This window comes from Aquarana catesbeiana, linkage group LG02, assembly GCF_042186555.1.
Source record: "Aquarana catesbeiana isolate 2022-GZ linkage group LG02, ASM4218655v1, whole genome shotgun sequence".
NCBI lineage: Eukaryota > Metazoa > Chordata > Amphibia > Anura > Ranidae > Aquarana > Aquarana catesbeiana.
Window position 1 is genome coordinate 536723403 of NC_133325.1, and position 25863 is coordinate 536749265.

Consider the following 25863-nt stretch of genomic DNA (forward strand, 5'->3'; position numbering starts at 1 on the left):
GTTTTTAGTCACAACTGATAATGCTTTTTTTCCCTTTAATACTTTCTGTGCAATATAGGAAAATAGGGTAACATTTCTAATGACAATAACTGTTCCCTCAGACATGTTTATGCATGAAGCTTTTTATAATGAATGTGGCATTTGCAACACTCCATTGATATTTTTCTTTAGTAAATGGTAATTTTATTAACATTAAACCAATTTCCCCTCTGTACAGCTGGGAAAGGAAGATTCTGATCTTCGGAGCTGTTAACAGTTGAACTTTGGATGAAAATGTCTGTTTAGGACTTGCACATTTTACTACTTGGCAGCCAAAATCAAAACATAATGTGTATCTGCTATTGTGATGCCAATTCCCGTGTTTTAAGTGAAAACGTGATGACTACATTACTTTGTACTGTATACACAAGATTTCTGGAACGTGAGGCATTACTACCCCTTTTGGCACTCAAAACTTAACATTATGGTCATTGAAACAGTGCACAATTCAACTGATTTTGTTTTCATTCTCAATAAATTTCTTTTGAGGAAAATGTCTTTCTGCCTGGAAGTGAATTGCCAACAGCCATCAGACCATTTGTTTAAGGGTACATTGTTCCTGATCACTTGAATAGTAGAACAAATTCCTGTTTCATACTCTACAGGAAGTAAAACGTTGACATACTTATTTTAATAGCTTTTTTCTTTTTTACATTTTGTGTTGTACAAGTGGAATAACCTAGTTCTGTTTTTATATCGGTTTTCTTTCTTTTGAAAGGATCATATGGCTACTCATGCTCCTTAGGAGGGATCCATAATTTACTGCAAGACACAGAAAAAAAAATCTGCTACTTTTTGTTTCGTTGTGCCATGCCCTGTTTTGGAAAATACAGTAAAAGCATTTGATTTGTTTGTGTCAACCAGAGTGATCACAAACTTTTTGTAATTTTGAAGTTTAAGTCCTTTTTGCTTGCAGCAATCAAACCACATCAATCTCCATAGCAAACATATAAAAAATAAAAGCAGATTGAAGAAGCGTCCACTTCTGGGATCTGAGCACTCTTGTGTAGAGGTGGTGTTAGCCTTGCTGTGCGCCCCAATATGTAATTCTCCCTTCTAAGTGGTCACTTGGGCCATTTGGGAAGGGTTCTGTGACACACTGGATGTGTATTCATTGTTTACATTAGCAACGGCAGTGTGTGCCTTACATTTCAGATTTAAGGTCAAGCATGAATTCTTTGGAACCTTCTTCAAAAACGAATTTACTGCAGCTCTTTGTGCCAGGTTTTGCAAGTTTTTTTTTTTTTTTTTTTTTTATTTTTTTTTAGTCTTGTGGGAAAAAATTGATTCAAGAGCATAGCGTGTTGCCGCAGAAAGCTATGGCACTTGGCATGTCATGAAGAATATATGAAGTCTCAAGTCTCCTTCCTTCTGACTTTTGGTCAGGATACCCGCAACAATGGTGAAATCTCATGTGCTGACCACTCCTGGATTGGAAGAGGATAGGTGTTTCCTGAGAATCCAACTGAACAGTCTTCTGCTTAGGGACAGGTGAATATCAACAGGTGTATTCCCAAGGAAATCTCTTGTGCAAAGGTAAGGTAGTGTTAAGAAAAAAGAAAAAAAAAAAAAAAAAAAAAAAGGTTTAAAGTTGTATTATCTCTCATCGTAGATCAGTAACCATAACCATTGGTTCAGGATCCCATGAGTCATTTTTGCTAAAAATAATCCTTATCTTTATTTTTTTTTTCTTACCTTTTTTACAGCTCCAGGATGGGAGAAGGGGAATTTTAAACCCATCCATAAATCTTATGGGTATATGGGGTCACAATAAAATTAGAAGAGCATCTATGTTCTAAATTATACAACTTATTTGCAGCTTTCTTTAACCACTTGCCGACCAACCGTCATAATACTGTGGCAAAGTGACTCGTTCCCATAAATTGTCGTAACTGTACGTCGGCTCGGTAACTCGCCTTTTGTGGGTGTGCGCACGCTCCCATTGGCCAGCGGGGAGAGACAATCAGCGGGTCTGGCTACCTGCGATAATTCCCTGCAGTGATAGACAAGGCAAATCTCCGTTCTGACAGGAGATCACACAGATCCAGTCTTTCTGCTATGCAGGAAGACTGATCTGTGTGTTGTGCCAGTGAGGCCCCCCCCCATACATTTAGAACACAGTGAGGGAACACTGTTAACTGATTGCCCCTGATGTTAACCATTTCCCTGCCAGTGTCATTAGTACAAAAACAGTGCATATTTTTAGCACTGATTACTGTAATGCCACTGGTTCCCAAAAAATGTCAGCTTTCTGATCTGTCTGCCGCAATATCGCAGTCCCACTAAAAATCACTGATCGCCGCCTCTGCCATTTTTTACTAGTCATAAAAATAATATAAATGCCCATAAATCTATCCCCTATTTTGTAGACGTGATAACTTTTGCACAAACCAATATACGCTCATGGCGTTTTTGTTTTACTGAAAATATGCAGCAGAATACATATCGGCCTCAACTGAAATACTTTTCCAAAAAAAAAAAAAGTTTTATAGTAAGATATTTTTTTTTTTTTTTTTTTTCAAAATTGTCGCTTTTTTTGTTTATAGCGCAAAAAATAGAAAACCGCAGAGGTGATCAAATACCACCAAAAAGCACTATCTTGTGGGAAAAAATGTTTGAGTAACTTGTGTGACCATGCAATTGTCAGTTAAAGCGATACAGTGCCGTATTAAAAAAAATGTTTTTTCTAAAATATCCACAAATAAAAATTTCCTGATCAGTTTAGGCCAATATGTATTCTACATATTTTTGGTTAAAAAAAATTAAAATTCGCAATAAGCTGTATTGATTGGTTTGCGCCAAAGTTATAGTATCTACAAAATAGGGGCATTAGTAATTTTTAGTGCCATTTATGCTTCGGAATCGTGCCCCCTATAGGTCTTAAAGCGGCTGCCGTACAGCTACGGTGATTCGCGCAGGGGAGCCAACCCGTATAACGACAGCGGCTGGTCGGCAAGGTGCTAATGCATTCTTTGCATTAAGATAAAAAGCCTGTGTGCAGCAGCCCCTCTAATACTTACCTGAGCCCTCTCTAGATCCAGCAATGTTGGAGTGACTCGGATGACCGGGACTCTCCTCCTCATTGGCTAAGACAGCAGCGCCATTGGCTCCTGCTGCTGTTAATCAAAGTCAGCCAATGAAAAGGGGGAGGCCGTGCCATGGCTCCATGTCTGAAATGAAACAGGGAGCTGTGGGGGGGCCAAAAGCACCGAAGAGGGACCTGAGAAGAGGAGGACCTGGGCTGCTCAGTGCAAATCCACTGCACAGAGCACATAGGTATAACATGTTTGTTTTAGTCCAAAAAACAACTTTACAATCGCTTTAAAACTACTTTTTATATTAAAGCAGAAGTCCAAGCAAACGTAAGTTCTGTTCAGTTATTAAAGGAAATGTGTATTTAAAGTAGGGCTGAAACAACTAATCGATTAATCGACAACTAATCGATTATGAAAATAATCGATTACTATTTTCATAATCGATTAATCAGCCAGTAACATAATGGGGTTAAAAAAATTAAATTGAGCCTTTTATAGTACAAAAAAGAGCAAATAATCGCTACTGTAAATGTTACTATCACCGTTCTACAGTAAAAAAAATGAACCCCTTACAATAGAGATTATTTGCTTTTTTTGTACTATAAAGGGCTAATTTTAGGTTTTTTTTTTAACCCCATTATGTTACTAAACGTCTTAGACCTGGTTCACATCTATGTGTTTTTTGGTGCTTTTTGCAGAAACGGACTGCAGTTCATTTACATGGTTTCCTATGGGACACATTCACATCTATGCTTTTTTCCAGCCGCTGCGTATTTGGAAAGGGTCAGGGACTTTTTTTTATGCAAAACTGTGCTTTTTTGGTTCAATACACTTCAATGGAAAAGCTGCAGAAAAGCATGTAATGCGTTTTTGTAGCAATTTGTGTTTTTTAATCTGCCCAACAACAAATTGGCCATAAAATGCAAAAAAATGCAAATTGCAGCAAAATCACGTGAGCAAAAATCAAAATGCACAGCAAAAAGCACTACAGAAACATATCAAAAGCAAACTGCATAGGTGTGTACCGAGCCTTATGCTGGCCACAGGGATCAATTTTCAGACAAGAATATTCAGACGAAAAATCTTTGTACATTTGCTGAATGAAAGAATGTTTGAAATTTTTACTTGTTTTTAACATTGTTTTTAAAATGAACGAAAACCACATACACCGTCTGAAAATTCCTTTGACCAAGAAGTTTTCTAACATTTCCAAATTGTCACTGTGGTTGAAAATGAACGTCAATTTGACCCCACTAACGATTAGAAAATCGAACAAACGTTCTTAAAATGCCATTTTTTTTTTTTTGAAGGAAGACATTGTTTAAAAAAAAAAAAATTGATCTCTGAGTCTGATGATATTTACCAGATTCACCCCTTTTTTAATAGTATATATCCTCTAATAGCATATACAGTATATCTCTCCTCTAATAGTATATACAGTATATCTCTTCTGTCTGTTATTCTCAGAGTGGATTAGATATGTTGCTCCCTAACCATATAGTTATTTATATTTACCACTGCAAAGAGATATTTAAGAATACATTGCCTTTTTTTTTAAAACTTTACAAATTAACTAAATTATGCACAACACTTTTTTTTTTTTTTTAAGCTTATCAACCGATTAATCGATTAATCGAAACAATAATCGGCCAACTAATCGATTATGAAAATAATCATTAGTTGCAGCCCTAATTTAAAGTGCTACTATTAGAACTATATAATCGAATCTCAAACCCCTAAGGATAGGCCACTAGTCAGAGATCATTGTGAAGTCAGTTGTATTGCACCATGCTGGCGTTTTCAGACATTGAAGGTTGAGAGGGTGAAGTGTCTTGTAAGTAAGGGAATGATGTGTGAGTTACAATAAGGGAAAGTAGTAGAAAAGGAGGTTGAACGATGACCACCTGATATCTAACATCAATGGGTATCTAAGATATTGGTATAAAAAAAGTAACTTTTTTACAGACTATTAAAAGTGAACATTTCATATCAAAAATGGCACTGTAAGGCCCCGATTTAATAAAGACAAGAATGGCAAAGCAGTCAGACTGCATTGAGCTTGCCTTCGCATTGCGTGGTTGAGGCCACTTCTTTAGGGCTTCAGTCTCGTCATCTGACTGCCTAGCATTATTAAACAAATTATATACGAGTACAAACATAACAAGTACATATCCAGAAGGCATATTCATAAAAGACCCCCTATCCCATGGAGAAGGCTCCAAAACCTGTCAACATCCATTCAGGCTACGGGGAGACCAGTGTAAAAGAACCAGGGAATTGCAACTCTGGGAGATGTAGCGGGCCTGGTAGCACTACACCAGAGATGCACAACACCAAACCCCACCCAAAGGCTTATCACCTAAAGGCAAAAAGACCACACGGGTAACATATATAAAGGGTATAACCACAACAACTCATTACTAACTTTGGCCCACATATAATGCAGGGATAAACCCTCCATAGTCACATATTATAGTAGCAAGTGGTGGTATACAGTTTTGAAACTGATAGTTTGTGTGTGTGTAAAATATATATTAGGGGTTGGCCAATATCATTTTTTCCAGGCTGATATGATACCGATTTTTTTGGAGTCTTTCTATTTTTTTTAAAACCAGGCGCCTTTTTAGGATGCCAGTATTCTAGAAGTTATGTCATGGCATCACCCCCGGTACAACCCCTTGATAATCATTTGACATATATCATTTTTTTTTTTTTTCCCCTTCTCTGTGAGATAGGGGTTTTTTTATGAATATGCTTCATAGATATGTACTTGTTGATTTGTTTTGTATTGTATATATTTAATACTAGGCAATCAGTCAGATGAAACTGAAGCCCTGAAGAAGTGGCTTCAACCGTACAATGCATAGGCAGGCTCCACTGCTATCCCATGTTTATGAATTGGGGCCTTACAGTGCCTTTTTTGATGTGAAATGTTTGCTTTTAATGGCTTTTGTAATGGTTATGTTTGAGATATCATCATTCAACGCCCTTTTCTACTACTTTCTCTTATTGAAGTGTCTAGTAAGCTCAGAGAACGAAAAGAACATAGGAAAGATGCTTTCACATAGTAAAATAAGATGGCAAGGAACATGGACAGTTAGTTTATAGTTTATGCTGACCCTCTTGCACAGGTCACTAAAGAAAATGCTTGCAGATCAAGATTTCAGATTTTTCTTGTCTGAATTCCTATTTTGTCAGCGACTCAATTCCTCTATCAGGTCAGTATTGAGGCCGATAGGCCAGCTGAAGAGCCAGGCAATTTGCATTTTCAAAATTGACCATAATCGCTTATTTCTGTTAAAGGATTACTGTAACATGATTTGATCAGCTCCTGGGCTTATTGCAATTAAAAAAAAAAAAAAATCTGCTAGACCAAAGGGACCTAGAGCTGATCAAATCATGGGCATCTCTGCTCTAGTGTGCTTCCATAATGGTTGCCTACAGCACAGTATAACCAATTTTCACCTTTGTGGCTACATTGGAAATCGGGATGTATCTTGCATGCTTGGGATTTCATTCCAAAAACCTGCCTCATTGCAGTAAGGATTAGGTTGCTGTTAAAGGTGTGTTTTTGCTGCTGGGAGGCAGGATCCTTCCCTGATGAGGAAAAACTAAAGGATTGAGAAAAATCTGCCTTGTCCACATTCTCTGAAGCACAATATTAGGTTTGTTTTTGCAATAAGAACATTGTTGTGTTTGCCTGTTAAACCATTCTTCGTTTATTTTTAGGTTAAGTGATTTTTTTACATTTGAGTTTGTTAATGAACAACATTGAAATGGACAAACTTAGGGCTGCAACTAACTATTATTTTCATAATCGATTAATCGGCCGATTATTTTTTCGATTAACCGGATAAAATCATTAAAAAATCGTAATGTGCCATTTTTTTCTATTCCTCCCGGGAACACCAATGATGGAGTGCTATTCCTCCCGGGGACACCTATGACGGGGCGCTATTCCTCCCGGGGACACCAATGACGGGGCGCTATCCCCCCGCCCCTCCCAGGAACACCAATGGGGCACTATGTCTATTCCCCTCCCTCCCAGGAACACCAATGATGGGGCACTACTATTCCAGGCAGCCACCCCCCGGAACACCAATGATGGGGCACTCCCACCCCCCCCCTCCCCTGGAATACTGTTAGGATGGGCACTGGTGATAAAAATGTTTTTACTGTGTTATTAGCCGCTACCTTTCACAATGAATGTGCAGCTCTGCTCTCCTTGCAGCTTCTTGCCCTCGCCTCTCTGTTCCCTCGAGGCAGTGGGCGGGGCTGAGAAGATCAGCGGGGATGACGTCAGCGAGGAGGAGAGGCGTGCGGCGGCGCAGACGTGCCTGGTCACAAACGGCGGCGCCGAGGACACAGGAGGGAGGATTTGTTCTCTGTTCCCTCAAGGCAGCGGGCGGGGCTGAGAAGATCGGGGGGGGTGACGTCAGCGAGGAGGAGGAGGAGAGCCGCGCCGCGCCGCAGACGTGCCTGGTCACAAATGGCGCCAAGGACACAGGAGAAAGGATTTATTTAAACGGATGGACAGAAGGAAGGAGCGGACCAACTAATCGATAATGAAAATCGTTGACAACTATTTTCATTATCGATTGTTATCGATTAATCGTTTCAGCCCTAAACTTAGAGCAGAGCTAATTTGATATTAAACTGTATGTTTCTGCTACTTTGCCTAAAAAGAGCACATGCAGTTTTTTTATGACATGGAAGCTACGAAATTACAGCAGATTCTATTTTCTACACTTCTTCCATTACAGAACCTGCAAAATAGAAGTATATGGATTTAGGTTTGCTACAAAATTTTAAGAGAAGTATAGACAAACCTTTTCGATCAGAGCCTGACAAATTTACTTTAAATCTAGGAGCCAGCTAAAGTTAGGAGCCAGTTTGTGTGCGGCGATATGTAACGTGTCTCGCTATTGATGTGTTCCTGCGTAGATGCGTATATGTGCATGTCTCCCCCTGTACTCCGCTCAATGTAATGTAGTACAGACTGCACTGCATTCCGTTTTTTTCCCAGGCCATGCTGGCCAGGGAAACTCGACAGGGATCCGGAAGTGACGTCGTACACATCACTTCTGGGTAAGAAACAAGATGGGGAGGAGAGCGTGTCCGCTTTCCTCCCTCCCCTCCCTCCCCTCTACCCTGTGATGTCCGCTATGCCAGCCCCAGGCTTGCTGATAGGCAACTGAAGCCCGGGATACATAGCAAGGGGCACAATGGCACTGTTATGCAACGCAATGGAAGGCATGTGGACCATCCCCAGTAGGATACAGGCCCAAGGCAGAAAGGCAGCATTCTACATGGGAAGACTGAATCCAGACAAGACCCCTGCTGCAGTGTAGCCCAGGCTCCAGGATGCTATTTCTAGTTGCCATGGCGACCTGGTACCTGGGGTTTGTCTAGCCCTGTTTTTAGACAAAACTACTCTTCCTTCTGTGACAAAAAAAAAAAAAAAAAAAAGTTAATTTAACGATGTACTCCCGTTGCCCAGAGTCAGCTGTTAGTGGTCTATTGCTGAGAGATGACTTATCAGTGGTCATGTGATCGCTCAGCTCTCGGTCCTTGAGCTTTTGTGAGACAGCTGCAGCTTTCGAGTATGTATTTTTTTTTTTTTTGTTTTATGTATACCCATAATTCTCTCTTTATAGACTGTATAACAAATTATATAAAACTATTTTTTTTTTTCCTAAATGTATAAAAAGTAATACATTTTTATTAAAAAAATATATTTCTTTATCGTACATCATAGGACACAGAGCCTTAAGTATTTACTTAGTGGGTTATAGCTACCTTCAGGTGTTGACACTGGCACACCCAATACAGGAAGTTGACTCCCCTATATAACCCCTCCTCCTTCCAGGAGTACCTCAGTTTTTTGCAGTACAGGAAAAAACTTATTGTTTAGCATTAGATCATTCTATGCTACCACTGTTTTATCTACTATTGTTCAAGTAAATAGAACAGTTCTTAGAGTACCTTTTGCTTTTTGTGCTTTGCACTATGGCTTCAAGGCTTACTACTAAGGCACCAAAACCACCCAGACTTGCCTCCACATTGTCATCCTCTCCGGAGATACCTGACATGGCAAGCCAGGGTGAGTCATTTGAAGCAATTGGTGGTGCAACTGCTTCTCACACTTCAGCCCCTGTATATGTGACTGAAGATGCATTTTCCTCTGCCCTGCAGGGCTTAGAAGATTAGCTGCTATAATCGCATCCTCCATTAAAGAGGTTTAAAAAGCGTGCTAGATCCCTCCCTCCCACTCCAAACCTCTTACCAGGGGAACAGTGGGGACAGGATGAGGTATTATCCTCAAATGATTGGGAAAAACAAACCGATTACTCCTCTGCGGAGGAAACAACAGTTGAAGTTTCAGCTTCACAATCTGAGGTACAAATCCTTACGGACATGGTTCGTTCCACTTTCATGCTACCCCTAACAGTCAGCTGAAAGTCTGGTTTCTTCTTTGGGTTCCTTGAAACCCTCACAACCAGTGCATGCGTTTCCAGTCCACATATTACTAGAAGCATATTTATAACGAATGGGGACATCCGGATAAGCCTTTTCTCCCTCCAAAGAGATTCTCAGTTCTTTATCCTATGGAGGAAAAATTCACCAAAAAAAGGAAAGTTCCAGCAGTAGATGCTGCGATTTCCAGTGTGAATAAAAGTTTAACTTTTCCAGTGGACAATGCGCAAATGCTAAAGGATCCAACAGATAAAAAGTTGGAATTGCTGTTAAAATCCTCTTTTTCTTTAGCGGGTACTGTTGCTCAGCCTGCAATTGCAGCTATAGGCATCTGTCAGTCCTTAAAAGACCAGTTCACAGAGGCCCTTAACGAGCTCCCTGCACAACAGGCCAGTGAGTTGGCCAATTTACCAAAAGCATTATGTTTTGCCATAGATGCTATAAAGGATTCTATTCATCAGGCGTCTCGCCTTGCACTTGTGCTAGTACACATGCGTATGACCCTTTGGCTAAAGGGTTGGTCTGCCGAAGCACCCTGCAAAAACCTGCTGTCTGGTTTCCCATTTCATGGGGAGCGACTTTTTTGGCGATGATTTGGCTAACTATAACCAGACAATTTCCAGTGGAAAAAGTACTCTTTTTTTTTTTCCAGTCAAAAGAAAGTATAAACGTCCTTCATTTAAACGGACCCTCTCTCCTGCACCAAGCGCATCCACCTCTAAGCAGTGGCGACGGCTTCCACCGTCAGATTCCAGAGGAAAATCGCAGGGTCAGGCCCAGGCTCAAAGGAAGACCTGGAGCCGCAAGACTACAAAGCAGAATACTAAGACCTCTTCATGAAGAGGTGTCTCCCCCTCAGCAAGGTGGGTGGAAGACTTCTGCATTTCGCAGAAGTCTGGCAGAGGGAAACTCGGGACAGATGGGCTCTCTCCACAGTGACTCTAGGATACAAACTACAGTTTTGGGAGTTTCCACTATCTCACTTTCTGAGATCAAACGTTCCCAAGGATCCAGGCAAAAGACAATCCCTGTTTCAAGTATTAGACTGATTTATTGACTCAAGGGGTAATCCTAGAGATCCCCACAGAAGAACAAGGTTTAGGTTTCTATTCAAACCTGTTTACGGTACCAAAACCGAATGGAGATGTCAGGCCCATTCTGGATCTAAAAAACCTAAATCTGTTCCTAAAAATTTGCTCATTTCTAATGGAGTCGATCAGGTCAGTGGTCTCCATCCTACAAGGCGGAGAACTTCTGGCGTCCATCGACATCAGGGCATATCTGCATGTCCCTATATTTCCCGCTCACCAAAGGTTTCTGTGATTCGAAGTGCAACAACGGCACTTTCAGTTCGTGGCCTTACCCTTCGGGCTAGCCGAAGCACCACGGGTAGTCACAAAAATACTGGCCCCACCTCTAGCCAGTTGAGGGGACAGGGCATAACAGTGTTGGCGTACCTAGACGATCTATTGTTAATAGACCAGTCAGTGACTCGCTTAAGGCAAAGCGTACGTATTACAACCAGTTACCTGGAAAGTCTCGGTTGGCTCCTCAACCTAGAGAAGTCTTCCTTAAAACCAGTAAGAAGGCTGGATTACTTAGGCCTGATCATAGATACATCCCAGAAAAGGGTGTTCTTGCCTCCAGCAAAGATCAGCTCCATACAAGAGCTGATACGGATGGTCAGGTCAAAAGCAAATCCTTCAATTCGCCTTTGCATGAGGTTGTTAGGAAAGATGGTAGCTTCACTCGGAGCAGTCCCCTATGCCCAGTACCATTCAAGACCGTTGCAAAACAGAATCCCCTCTGCTCGGAACAAGACGATCCAAGCTTTGGACTTACCAATGTGGCTGTCCCCAAGAGTGTCTCAAAGCCTCAGTTGGTGTTTACAAAGCCAGAATTTGCTGAAGGGGAAATCCTTCAGACCAATAATCTGGAAAGTGGTAATGACAGATGCCAGCCTCTCAGGCTGGGTAGCAGTACTAGAGGAGATGACTATCCAGGGACAGTGGTCAAAACTCGATAGAGCCCTGCCACTCAACATCCTAGAGGTTCTGGCTCTGAAAACCTGGACCTCCCAGGTTAAAGAATTGTCCAGTCTGGATTCAATCCGACAATGCCACGGCTGTGGCCTATATCAGTCGCCAAAGGGGCACCAAGAGTCTCTCAGCTCAGAGAGAGGTGAACCATATCCTAAATTGGGCAGAAAGGAATGTCCCCATCCCTATCGGCAGTTTTCATTCCGAGAGTAGCAAATTGGCAGGCGGACTATCTAAGTCACCAGCAGTTATTCCCACGGGAATGGTCGAATGGTCTCTTCACCCCGAAGTGTTTCGGGCTGTTTGCCAAAGATGGGGGACTCCGGACATAGATCTTCTAGCGTCCAGATTCAACATGAAGTTAGTCAACTTTGTGTCCAGAACAAGGGATCCACTCGCATACGGAACAAATGCGCTGGTAACTCTGTGGGATCAGTTTTCACTGATCTATATAGTAAAAACAATGCAGCGCTAAGGATAACCAATAAGTGAAAGTGTAAACAAATACCAAAAAACTTTGAAAAATAACGAATGACATATCATAAACCTAATATAAAAAACATCCCATAAGATTAACCCTTTCATGACTAAGCCTATTTTTGAAATTTGGGGTTTACAAGTTAAAATCCGTATTTTTTGCTAGAAAATTACTTAGAACCCCCAAACATTTATATATATTTTTTTAGCAGAGAATCTAGAGAATAAAATGGCGATTGTTGCAATATTTTTTATCACACGGTATTTGTGCAGCGGTGTGTTAAACGCAAATTTTTGGAAAAGTGACACTTTCATGAATTTTAAAAAATCCAAACAGTAAAGTTACCCCAATTTTTTTGTATAATGTGAAAGATGATGTTACGCCGAGTAAATAGATACCAAACATGTCACCCTTTATAATTGCACGCACTCGTGGAATGGCGACGAACTACGGTACCTATGAATTTCCATAGGCGACGCTTTAAAAATGTTTTACGGTTACCAGGTTTGAGCTACAGAGGAGGTCCAGGGCTAGAATTATTGCTCTCGCTCTGACGATCGCGGCGATACCTCACATGTGTGGTTTGAACACCGTTTACATATGCGGGTGCGACTTCCGTATGCGTTTTCTTCGCTGCGCGAGCTCGCGGGGACAGGGGCACTTTAAAAATTTTTTTTTTTTAAATTTTATTTTGTACTTTATAAATTGTGTTTAAAAAAATTTTTTTTTTTATTGCTGTCACAAGCAATGTAAACATCCCTTGTGACAGTAATAGGTGGTGACAGGTACTCTTTATGGAGGGATCGGGGGTCTAAAAGACCCCCGATCCCTCCTTTACACTTCAAAGTATTCAGATCGCCGAAAACGGCGATTCTGAATACTGTGTACTTTTTTTAAACTCGGCGCCATTGGCAGCCGAGTAAACGGGAAGTGACGTCATGACGTCGCTTCCGCGTTTACAAAGAGAAGGCTGGAACGAAGCCGCTCACAGCTTCGTTCCAGCCCGCCCCCAGCCGCCGAAGGCAGCCGAATGGACACCGGGCCTCCCGATCGCACGGGAGGCCCGGTAACAGCGGCGGGAGGGGGGGGGGATGTCCCCTCCCGCTCCTCCGGTATAACAGCCGAGCGGCTTTTAGCCGCATCGGTTGTTATACACGGGTAGCCGATTGCCCGCTGTAAACAACGGTACCGGGATGATGCCTGCAGCTGCGGGCATCGTCCCGGTATAACCCCGGAAAGCCAAGTACGCATATCTGCGTACGGTCGGCGGGAAGGGGTTAATATAATCACTAAAAAAAGTGCATAAAAATAAACAAGTGATAGTGTCATATAGGCAGAGAAATATTCATAAGAAATATAATCATACAAAGAGTCCCATCACATATAGTGCAATTTCAAAAAATAAATAAAAAGTTCATAAGCATAAAAAAGCTGATCCAGAATCCGTGATAAGAAAATCCAATCTCCCAAGAGGTGAATGCACCCAAGTGAATATGAGGCTCCTTACCGACTCGGAAGACCACAACGGTCTGACCAGGCATATGGGAGATTAGAGGTATCCCAACAACGTATACCGGCATCTGGATCTGCGGCTAAAACTGTATGGCTTTTGATGACTTTTACTTGCAGCAAGGAGGTGAATGGTGTTGTGGCAACTGAAGTCTGTTTGGAGATTGCATGGAGACGTCTCCTGTTGACAGGCTGCTGAACCTCCTTTGGGTTTTTTATACACTTTCACTGATCTATGCCTTTCCCCGGATTTCAGTTGCTGCCTCGACTTCTTTGCAGGATCAAGCTGGAAAGAAAGCCGGTAATTCTGGTAGCGCCAGCATGGCCCAGAAGGTCATGGTACGCAGAGATCGTAAAAATGGCAGTGGGGGATCCTTGGCCTCTTCCACTAAGGCCAGACCTACTATCGCAGGGGCCGATATTCCATCCTATTTTAGGAACGCTAAATTTAGTGGCTTGGCTATTGAAACCCACATTCTGAAGAAGCGTGGGCTTTCCAGGTCTGTTATCTCAACTTTAATCAATGCAAGGAAACAGTTTCCAGAGCTGTATATTATAGAGTTTGGAAAGCTTAAGTTTCCTGGTGTGAATCCAATAATTGGCACCCTCAGATATATTATAGGCAGAATCCTTGCCTTTCTACAATTGGGCGTAGAGATGAAGTTGGCCCTATCGGTTTTATTTCAAAGACCGCTTGCTACGCATTCTTTAGTCCGGGGTTTTATGCAAGGGGTGATGCGGATCAATCCGCCAGTTAAATCACCTTTAACCCCTTGGGACTTGAATTTAGTTTTGTCAGTGTTACAAAAACCGCCATTTGAACCATTACAGCATGTTCCCTTAGTCCTTCTGACTAGGAAGCTGATATTTTTGGTTGCTATATCCTCAGCAAGGAGAGTTTCAGAATTGGCTGCTCTTTCTTGTAAAGAGCCATATTTGATTATTCATGAGCACAGAGTGGTGTTACGCCCTCGTCCAGGCTTTTTGCCAAAAGTGGTTTCAGGCTTTCATCTGAATGAAGATATTGTCCTGCCTTTGTTTTTCCCAAAACCATGTTCCAGGGAAGAAGTCATTGCATTGTCTTGATGTAGTGAGAGCAGTGAAAATCTATTTAAAGAAAAATGCTCAGATTCGTAAGACTGTTATCTTATTTATTCTGCCAGAGGGTTCTAAAAAAGGACAGGCAGCGTCAAAATCCACTGTATTCAGCAAGTTATAATTCAAACTTATGATTTAAGGGGCAAGAATCCCCCTATTCAAATTAAGGCGCACTCTACCAGAGCGGTTATTGTAAAGTATATTGCTTGGCTACAAAAACTGAGGTACTTCTGGAAGGAGGAGGGGTTATATAGGGGAGTCAACTTCCTGTATTGGGTGTGCCAGTGTCAACACCTGAAGGTAGCTATAACCCACTAAGTAAATACTTAAGGCTCTGTGTCCTATGATGTACTCCAAGAAAAGGATTTTACAGGTAAGCGGTTTTAAAAATCCTATTTTTCTGGAGCAAAAGGAAGGGTTAATGATGGGAAGACTTTGCTTTGCCTTAAAAAAAAAAAAAAAAAAAAGTCTCAACTTTAAAAACTGCAAGCAGGCTTTTGCAGAAGAGACGTGCATAAAACCAACCTGCCTGCTTGCAGTCTTCAGTAAAATGTACACTGACCTGCGCAGGCATAGCTCACTTTACATTTTAGTACATTCCTGTATGCGCAGGAGTAATTCTGTGCCAGCCAATGAACACAGATGCAGCCTGGCACCTGGAAGCGAATGGCAAGGGACATTGAGCCATTGAAGGAAAGGCAAGTATTATATACTTTAGTAGGGGTTTAAGTTTGTTAAAGAAAAGCAAGGGGCAAATAGGGAAGTGGCGCTTGTTCATAGGGATATAACTGATCTTTTCTCCTCCAAAAAAGGTAGGGAGAGATGCCTTAGAAAATTGAATTTGTAGTGCACAAAGGCTTGGCTTGAAATATCACCTGCATAAACCACTTGGTGACTGCCCCATAGCAATTTTACTGCTACAGGGCTGCTGTGCAAAATCACGTGTGTATGTATATATAGTATGTGTGTATATGATTCTGCACTTCCGGGTTTTGGGCACGAGTATGCGGCTGCTCGCTTCAGCTGTGATTTTAAGCAGTGGGAGCTGATCAGCGGGTCCCGTGGACCCGATGACTGCTGGGAACCCGCTGATCATTCGGTACGCTGACAGACTGCCATTCTGTCAGTGTAAATAAGCAGAAACATCAATCCATGTCTTCCACTAGTAAAAGCACCTTCCTCACTAGACTGAATCACCAGTTAGGCACACAGTTAACCTTTGATTGCCCCTGATGTTAACCCCGTCCCTGCCAGTGTCAGTACAGTGACCGTTTAGCTCAGTTTACTTGCTGGAGAACATTACATTTGGGTAGCTGCATCTTATTGCAGAAAAGACATTACATGTTTCTTCTGCAATAAAGAGCTAAAGTGTAACTACCGCGCTAAGACAAAAGCAAAATCAGCAACAATAAACCATCTAATACCTAATGGTGCTAATAAATGTCAAAGTAAGAAAAGTTGCGCTACATTAAATATTTCTTATGTAAGAAATAGTGTGAACCAATACCATACAGAAAACCAGGACACACCCGAATCAAGAGTGCATCCTGTGTATCCTAAACTCCTTCAGGTGATAAATACATAAATGAATTGTGAAATAAACAAAATAGCGACAGCTGAAAAAAATCATGTGCACATCAATCAATAAATGAAAAAACAATGTCCATAAGACTATTGGTGTCCATATAAAAATAAAATAAAATTAGCAGCGTTTTCTTTAGATGTGATAGAAAAAATATGTGAGTTATAATCCACAGCAGGTATCAAGGTCCAGATATTCAGCCTTAAAATGTCCACAAATGAAAGACAGCTCGATGCAAACTCTGTATGTGATAACCCTTACCGAAACCGATGGACCCCCTAAAGAGCGTGGTCATATGAGTAGACAGATATAGCCCTCTGTGGGGACACTTGAATCCTCTGGTATCTCAAGTCCTTTGGTTGCCTTGAGTGGTCTGCGAGGATTTCGCCAGATAGCAGTAAATGCTTAGCAGCTGGATGTCCCCAATCTGAAAAGAGAAGCACACTCGGGCTCCCAGCCACGAGTGAGCAGACAGAAAGAGACTCCAGTCGTGTAGTAAGTTAAAATTCAAAATTTTTAATGTTAACTAGATAAGCCAAAGCTCATAAGACAACATGTACAGGGATATTGCACAGAAAAATTGTGTAAAGGTGCATGAATAGATTAATGGATAAAAAGCCGGCTAGCTAAAACAAACAATAAAAAGCACCCGTGTACCGGGTCACATGTGGCATGATTGCGTCAGCACAACGCACAGCCCTACATGTTTCGCAATACCTTGCGTCTTCCTGGGGCCCATTTGATTCGGGTGTGTCCTGATTTTCTGTATGGTATTGGTTCACACTATTTCTTACATAAGAAATATTTAATGTAGCGCAACGTTTCTTACTTTGACCTTCTGCAATAAAGACCTGCTTGCAGCTTGTGACAGTGGCACTTAGTTCTGCTTAACCACTTCGCATCCAGGCCATTTCTGACACTTCGCTCCTACATGTCAAAAATCATAATTTCTTTGCTATAAAATTACATAGAACCCCCAAACATTATATATGTTTTTTTAGCAGAGACCCTAGAGAATACAATGGTGGTCATTGCAACTTTTTATCTTGCACGGTATTTGCGCAGCAATTTTTCAAACGCGTTTTTTAAAAAAAAAAAAAAAAAACAGTTTCATGCTTTAAAAAAAAAACAAAACAGCAAAGTTAGCCAAATTTTGCATTGTGTGAAAGATGAAGTTACGCTGAGTAAATAGATACCTAACATGTCACGCTTCAAAATTGCACACACTCGTGGAATAGCGCCAAACTTTGGTACTTAAAAATCCCCATAGGCGACGCTTTAAAATTTTTTACTGGTTACATGTTTTGAGTTACAGAGGAGGTCTAGGGCCAAAATTGTTGCTCTCGCTCTAACGTTCGCGGCGATACCTCACATGTGTGGTTTGAACACCGTTTTCATATGTGGGCGGGACTTACGTATGTGTTCGCTTCTGCGTGCGAGCTCACGGGGACAGGGGCGCTTTAAAAATTTTTTTTTTTTTTTTTTTTTATTGTTAATTTTACTTAAATTTTTTAAAAGTGTCAAAATAAAAAAATTTTTTTTTTTTTGATCACTTTTATTCCTATTACAAGGAATGTAAACATCCCATGTAATAGGAATATGACAGGATCAGTCCTCTTTACAGTGAGATATGGGGTCAATAAGACCCCACATCTCACCTCTAGGCTGGGAAGCCTAAAATGAAATAAAAAAAAAAAAAAAAAGATCACCGCTTCCCAGCCGAAGCGGCACCATTTTTTTAAATGCAGAGGCTGGGCGTGATGTCATAACATCGCGCCCGGCCTCCGAACGATCATAGAGACTCCGGCGACCATCTGGTCCACCGGAAATCTCTATGATCTACATCCGGCGCCGGCGGATCCGCTATCCGACTCACCGATCGCTGAGGTGAGTTGGTAGAAGCACCGGAGGGCGGCGGGAGGGGGGGATGTCCCCTCTCGCCGCCCGTAAGAACGATCAAGCGGCGGAACAGCCGCTATGATCGTTCTTATGGTGTACGGAATCGCCGGCTGAAAATGCCGGTATCTGAATGATGTCTGTAGCCTCAGGCATCATTCAGATATAACCCCCGAAAGTCGAGGCCGTCATATGATGGCCTCCGGATGTCAAGAGATTAAAGGTGCCGTTCACACCTGCGTGTCGAGCGAATGCATTTTTTTTTACAATAGCATAGGGTTTGCCCTATGTGAGAAAAGCTCACCAAAAAAAGCTGATGCAGAGTTTTTAATGTGCTTATTGTCCTGTTTATAACGTGTGGCTGCTAGCAGCGTTTGGGATTAAGAATTAATGGCACCTCAAGTGTGCTTCGGTGTGTTTTTTTTTCACATGTTCCAGGAACGTGTGTAGAAACATGTTTCTGCACATGTTCCCTTAACGCTCAGGTACAAATGGACTTAAAGGTCTGTGTATGGAGTAGTGTATTGCTTTCTTTTATAATTTTATTTAAATGTGAGGTAGCAATGACTGGGTAAATGCCCTTGACTTTATATTTGTATCTCTTAAAGTGTATGTGAAGCTAAAACCTTTTGTTTCTCGCTTTGGATAGGGTGGGGATGATTAAGGCCAAGTTTACACTAGAGCACAGTGTGGGTTGCTCATGTTTCTTTCATGTTCTGCAGGGGGGGTCAATGTTAATTTAATGACACCCCCAAATGCAGGTTGCAAAAACAGTGCATTTGTCTGCACTGGATCGCATTTGACAGAAATATCATACAATCCGGTTGCAGCTAGTTTCCAAAAATTGTGGATGGTGCAGTGAGATTTAGCCTAGGTTCACATTGCTGCGGGTTAGAAATCATGCGAGTTCAGCTGAACTTGCACGATTTCAACCCGGCAATGCAGTCAGACTTCGGGAGCTAATTTGGCAGACATCTGTGCTGGCAGGATGTCTATTGAAATTGCATCTAAAGTCGCCAAAAGTAGTGCAGGAACTACTTTTGGGAATCGGTGCTGCGCCAATTCGGACGGTGCTATTGTCGGCAATAGCTGCCGATTTGGCATACGATTTGACATGTCGGTTAGCGGGACTGGAGAACCTCCCTACTTTCCGACAACTGGGTCCTAAAACTAATTTTGGCTGGCAGACAGGAAAGAAAGTCTTTTGTAGACAGACAAGTTATTTCCTTCCAATCTTGCTCTCCCTGTTTTTGCCTGCAGGCTCTGTATGGGGTGGTGCAGGACTTGCTTCTTTGGGGTGTGATCACCTCGGTGCCAGCTTAGAAAAAGGGGGTTTTACTCCAACCTGTTCACAGTTCCAAAGAAGGAAGGTATCCGTCCGATCCTGGACCTCAAGGCCCTCAATTGGTTCATGAAAGTAGGCAGGTTCAAGATGGAATTTGTTCTGTGGGGATTTACTGGCCTACATAGACATCAAGGATGTGTACCTACATGTTCCCACCAGTAGAGCTGCACAATTGTTAAAAAAAAATCGTGATCTCGATTCACCCCCTCTGACATCTCTCCTGCTGAGTTTGAGGATTTTTTTCATATAAACAAGTGGAGAGACTTTATCTGCTCACTCAGCTGTCAAAAGAAAACATTGGGCATTCTGTCAAGTCTTTAACTTGAAACATTTTAACTAAGCTTCCTTCTTAGATCAAAGGGATAGAACTTCTGTGTAAATAAATAATCCAGGCAGTCTGCCAAGTTTTCAACAACCTGTAAATGCAGGAAGTTTAACCACTTAAAGTCTAAATCTTTTTCTGACACTTCTTAAGTTAAAATCAATATTTTTTGCTAGAAAATTACTTGGAACCCCCAAACATAAATATATATATATATAGCAATTGCTACAATATTTTATGTCGCACTGTATTTGCCCAGCGGTCTTTCAAATGCAATTTTTTGGGAAAAAATACACTTCAATGATTAAAAAAAGTAAAGTTAGCCCAATTTTTTTTTTTTTTTTAATGTGAAAGATGTTACGCCGCGAGAATCGTGATCTATCTTCTAAGCAAAAAAAATCACGATTCTCATTTTAGCCGAAATGTGCAGCTCTACCCACTAGTGCTTCCTGCACTTTGAGATCGGGGGTGCGCAATATCAGTTTGTGGCACTGTCCTTTGGACAGGCTCCAGTTCTGGTGCTGCTGAGACAGCGGGGAGGATTGGGGTCATGGATTACCTGGACGTTCTACTCCTGCAAGCGGAGTTGACTAGTAACAATGTTGTGATCACCATGCTCACCCTGCAGGAGTTCGGCTGGGTGTTGAACCTCCAGAAGTTTGTGTTGCCCCCGACCCAGTGCTTGGAATACTTTGGGCTGATCCTTGACTCGACTAAGGTGTTTCTTCCTCTGGACTGGCTCTTCAGGCTGCAGTGCGCTTGCTGCTGTCCTGCAAGTGGTCGTCTCTGCTTGCAGGTTCTTGTCCTCATGGTGTCCACCTTTTTTGAGGCAGTTCCATATGCCCAGTTTCAGACTCTAGTCCTGCAGAAGGAGATCTTATCCAAGTGGGAAAGATCTCCAACATCCTTGGACAACCAGATTCTCTTGACCAAGGCCTTGCTTCTTTGGTGGCTACAGTTTCCAGCTCTTTGGGTCAGGAAGTAATTTCTTCCTCTTATTTGGATGGTGATCATGACAGACGCCAGCCTGGCTGGCTGGGGAGGGTGTTCTGGTGATCAACCGATCAACGTTTTGGAGTTGTGTGCGATCAGGCTCTCTCTCCCATTGTTCTGAGCTCCAGGGAGAGTGGTCTCTGCCCACAGAGATGTTTCATCACATTTGCGGTGGGGCAAGATCAGCCAGAATGGCGATGGAGCGTGGCATGTAGCTCATTTTTTTTGCCCCATTCATTTTTCCTTCTATCATGAAATGTGCTCCAGTTCCTGCTGCAGAGAAACTCCCCCACAACAGGATAATACTACAGTGGGACAAAAAGTATTTAGTCAGCCACCAATTGTGCAAGTTCCCCCACTTAAAAAGATGAGGCCTGTAATTGTCATCATAGGTATATCTCAACTATGAGAGACAAAATGTGGAAACAAATCCAGACAATCACATGTCTGATTTTTGAAAGAATTTATTTGCAAATTATGGTGGAAAATTAAGTATTTTGTCAATATCAAAAGTTCATCTCAATACTTTGTTATATATCCTTTGTTGGCAATGACAGAGGTCAAACATTTTCTGTAAGCCTTCACAAAGTTGTCGCACACTGTTGCTGGTATATTGGCCCATTCCTCCATGCAGATCTCCTCTAGAGCAGTGAAGTTTTGGGGCTCTCGCTGGGCAACACGGACTTTCAACTCCCTCCCAAAGGTTTTCTATGGGGTTGAGATCTGGAGGCCACTCCAGGACCTTGAAATGCTTCTTACGAAGCCACTCCTTCGTTGTCCGGGCGGTGTGTTTGGAACCATTGTCATGCTAAAAGACCCAGCCACGTTTCATCTTCAATGCCCTTGCTGATGGGAGGTTTGCACTCAATCTCACGATACATGGCCTCATTCATTCTTTTTCATGTACACGGATCAGTCGTCCTGAAACAGCCCCAAAGCATGATGTTGCCACCCCCATGCTTCACAGTAGGTATGGTGTTCTTTGGTTGCAACTCAGCATCCTCTCTCCAAACACGAGTTTTGTGTTTCTACCAAACAGTTCTACTTTTGTTTCATCTGACCATATGACATTCTCTCAATCCTCTTCTGGATCATCCAAATGCTCTCTAGCAAACCTCAGATGGGCCCCGACATGTACTGGCTTAAGCAGGGGGACAGGTCTGGCACTGCAGGATCTGAGTCCCTGGTGGCGTAGTGTGTTACTGATGGTAGCCTTTTGCAGGTCATTCACTAGGTCCCCCTGTGTGGTTCTGGGATTTTTGCTCACCGTTCTTATGATCATTTTGACCCCACGGGGTGAGATCTTGCGTGGAGCCCCAGATCGAGGGAGATTATCAGTGGTCTTGTATGTCTTCCATTTTCTAATGTATTACTCCCACAGTTGATTTCTTCACACCAAGCTGCTTGGCTATTGCAGATTCAGTCTTCCCAGCCTGGTGCAGGTCTACAATTTTGTTTCTGGTGTCTGACAGCTCTTTGGTCTTCACCATAGTGGAGTTTGGAGTGTGACTGAGGTTGTGGACAGGTGTCTTTTATACTGATAACCAGTTCAAATGGGTGGAGGACAGAGGAGCCTCTTAAAGAAGATACAGGTCTGTGAGAGCCAGAAATCTTGCTTTTTATTTGTAGGTGACCAAATACTTATTTTCCACCATAATTTGCAAATACATTCTTTCAAAAATCAGACCATGTGATTGTTTGGATTTCTTTCCACATTTTGTCTCTCATAGTTGACTTATACCTATGATGACAATTACAGGCCTCATCTTTTTAAGTGGGAGAACTTGCACGATTGGTGGCTGACTAAATACTTTTTTGCCTCACTGTACCTCCATGCTTTACTGAAGGAATGTTGTTTGGATAGTGAGCTGTATTGGATTTCTGCCAGACATATATCGTTTGGTGTTGAGGCCAAATAAATTAATTTTAGTCTCATCTGACTAGGGCTGCAACTAATGATTCTTTTCATAATCTGTTCGTCGATTTATTGTTTCGATTAATCATATAAAAACCTCAGTGTGGTGGAGCATAATTTAGTTAATATGTAAAGTTTGAAAGACATTTTATTCTTAAATATCTATATGCAGTGGTAAATCTAAAGAACCAGTTATATGGTAAGGGAACAAAATATCTAATCCACTCTGTTATTCTCAGAATATGGCATGGAGTTGTTCTGTAGACAGAATGTGTACTAACCACTCCCCAGAAACATAATTTCCTGCTTGTGTGATTGGCTCACCATTTTCCCCAAAAGTCTGCCTAAGATGCAAGTCAGATTTCAGGCATCCCCTGCAATAGAAATTACATTTTTTGGTGAGATATTCCCAATAGGAATACGTCTAATGGGATGCAGACCCAGCAGCTTCCCCATTAGAACCCTGCAGCTGCCACAGATCATTATGAAACCACTCCCTTTAGACCTACGCAGAACAGAGGCACAAACACACATGGATTTCTTCAGAATAACAAAAGGGAAGAATCTACAACAAAGGTTGTTATAATCCTTGCAATGTACATAGATCACCCGGGGGAATGTGTGTTTTGTTGCGAAAAAAAAAAAAGGTGGAGTTGCGCTTTAACTGCTTCAGCCCGGAAGATTTTACCCCCTTCCTGACCAGAGCACTTTTTGCGATTCGGCACTGCGTCGCTTTAACTGACAATTCAATGGCTGTGCGACGTTACACCTAAACAAAATTTACATCCTTTTTTTTTCCCCCCGCAAATAGAGCTTTCTTTTGGTGGTATTTGATCACCTCTGTGGTTTTTATTTTTTGCTCTATAAACGAAAAGGGCAACAATTTTGGAAAAAATGATTTTTTAATTTTTGCTATAATAAATATCCCCCAAAAATATATAAAACTACTTTTTTCCTCCAGTTTAGGCCGATTACCGTATATATTCGAGTATAAGTCAAGATTTTCAGCCCCTTTTTTTTGGGCTTAAAGTGCCCCCCTCGACTTATACTTGAGTCGCCGTCGTCTGCCTACATGATCAGCGTGTCCTGCAGACAGACGGCGGCCAGCATGTGATAATACCATTCGGCGGCCATTCATTGTTCAAAAGCTGCACCTCTTCCTCGTCTGTGATAGACAGAAAACTCAATTTCCCAGCAGTCCATGTACAGCCTATCACGGACATTCTCTCACCCTCGTCCATGGTATGAGGATGAGAGCATGTCCATGATAGGCTGACTGCTGGGAAATGGAGTGTTCTGCCTATCACGGACGAGGCGCGGCTTTTGAACAGTAGAATGGCCGAATGGTATTATCACACGCTGATCGGTGCAGAGCGGCACACGGAGGATGGAGATTGCCACATGGAGGCATGCACAGGACACAGGTAGGATGCACACATACACGGGGGCACAGGACACAGGTAGGTGACACATGCACAGGACACAGGGAGGTATACAGCTGCAGATAGGCATTGTTGACCCTCTTTTTTCCACTTACAGTAGCTGCTGCATTTCTCACCCTCGGCTTATACTCGGGTCAATAAGTTTTTCCCAGTTTTTTGTGGTAAATTAGGGGCCTCGACTTATACTCGGATCGACCTATACTCGAGTATACGGTATGTATTCTACATATTTTTGGTAAAAAAAAAAATCGCAATAAACGTATTGATTTGCGCAAAAGTTATAGAGTCTACAAAATAGGGGATTTATGGCATTTTTATTTATTTTTTTTTATTAGTAATGGCGGCGATCTGCGATTATTTTTTTATTTTTTTTCCTCGCACCACCCCATTGTAAAAGCACTCAAGCTTTCACACTGGGGCCGCAGAAGAGGCAGTTTACAGGTGATATTTTAGCGCAAAAGTGCCTGTAAAATGCCTCCACCGTGAAAGTAGCCCAAGACCTTTAGTAGTAGTAGCAGCAGCATGCTTTTGTATCACTGGTCATTGGGTTTAAAAAAAAGCCCTTTTTTTTTCTAGTACAAAAACAGCATATAATCACTACAAGGGGTTAATTTATATTGTAAAATTGTGTTTGTATATTTATTTTATTATATCCAGACGTAGGATATACAGGGTGTTTTAACTGGGAGTCAGACATGAAGCTATATAAAAGGGTGGAGGGGGGAAATCCCCTTTTTTATGTCAAAAAAAAATAGAACTTTCTTTTGGTGCTATTTGATCACTACTTATTTATTTGATTATATAATTGAAAAAAGACTGAAAATTTAAAATAAATATATATTTTTTTTTACTTTTCTGCTATAAAACCTATCCAATAAAATTTTAAAAAATAATCAAATTTCTTCATAAATTTAGGCTAAAATGTATTCTGCTACATATTTTTGCTGGAAAAAAATCCTAATAAGCGTATTGATTGGGTGAAAGTTATAGCATCTACAAACTATGGTGTATACTGGAGATATAGATAGAATAATATATGCAGCCCTCAAAAATTCTGCTCACATTTTGCGAGTGGATTTTGAGGGCTGGCGAGAAGGGCTGCCTGGGAGCGGGGAGCAAGAACCGCCAATCAGAGGGGAAGAGAGGAGAGCCATTGGCTGAATGATCAGAGCAGGGAACATCACAGCTTTCATTTCAATAGTTGTGTAATCCCCCGCCGTGCGCCGTCATATAAGCCTCTCCTCTTTTTCCGGGACTACAATAGACAGGTCACCCGTCCAACCCTAGGACGGGTGACATGTATCAAAGTTCCCCAGACAAGGGGAGAGGCTTATGTGACGGCACGTGGCGGGGGAACAACACCCAGCTATTGAAATGAAAACTGATGTGCTCTGCTCATCCAGCCAGCGGTTCTCCTCTCTTCCCCTCCACAGGTAGGATGCAGGGCGGGCACAAACTTCATGGGATACAGTAGGCTGCATGGTGGGCACAGGTTGCATAAATGTTTTATGCAGAGCTAAGTTATAAAAATATTAAGTGTCATTTCATGGGATAATTTATGAGGGCGGGTTTGGGGGCCAGTTTATAGGGCGAGATCAGGGGCAGGGTAGGTGTTGGGTGGAGCAACTGGTGGCGAGTAATCCTTGAGGCCTGGCAAGTAGCTCAGGACTTGAAATTTTGAGCCCTCATGTCT

At 41.9% G+C, this 25863-nt stretch overlaps 1 protein-coding gene across 5 annotated transcripts in view; it reads left to right on the forward strand.

Moving 5' to 3' along the window:
- The window catches only part of RBM15 (RNA binding motif protein 15), an 80487-nt gene that overhangs the window by 16415 nt on the left and 38209 nt on the right, over positions 1-25863 (forward strand). For 3 of the 5 annotated variants that reach the window (XM_073615863.1, XM_073615861.1, XM_073615864.1), the window contains exon 2: positions 218-1575. The gene's annotated coding sequence lies outside the window, so the exon portion shown is untranslated. The remainder of the gene's footprint in view (positions 1-217; positions 1576-25863) is intronic. The other 2 variants (XM_073615865.1, XM_073615862.1) reach the window with 1 other exon arrangement.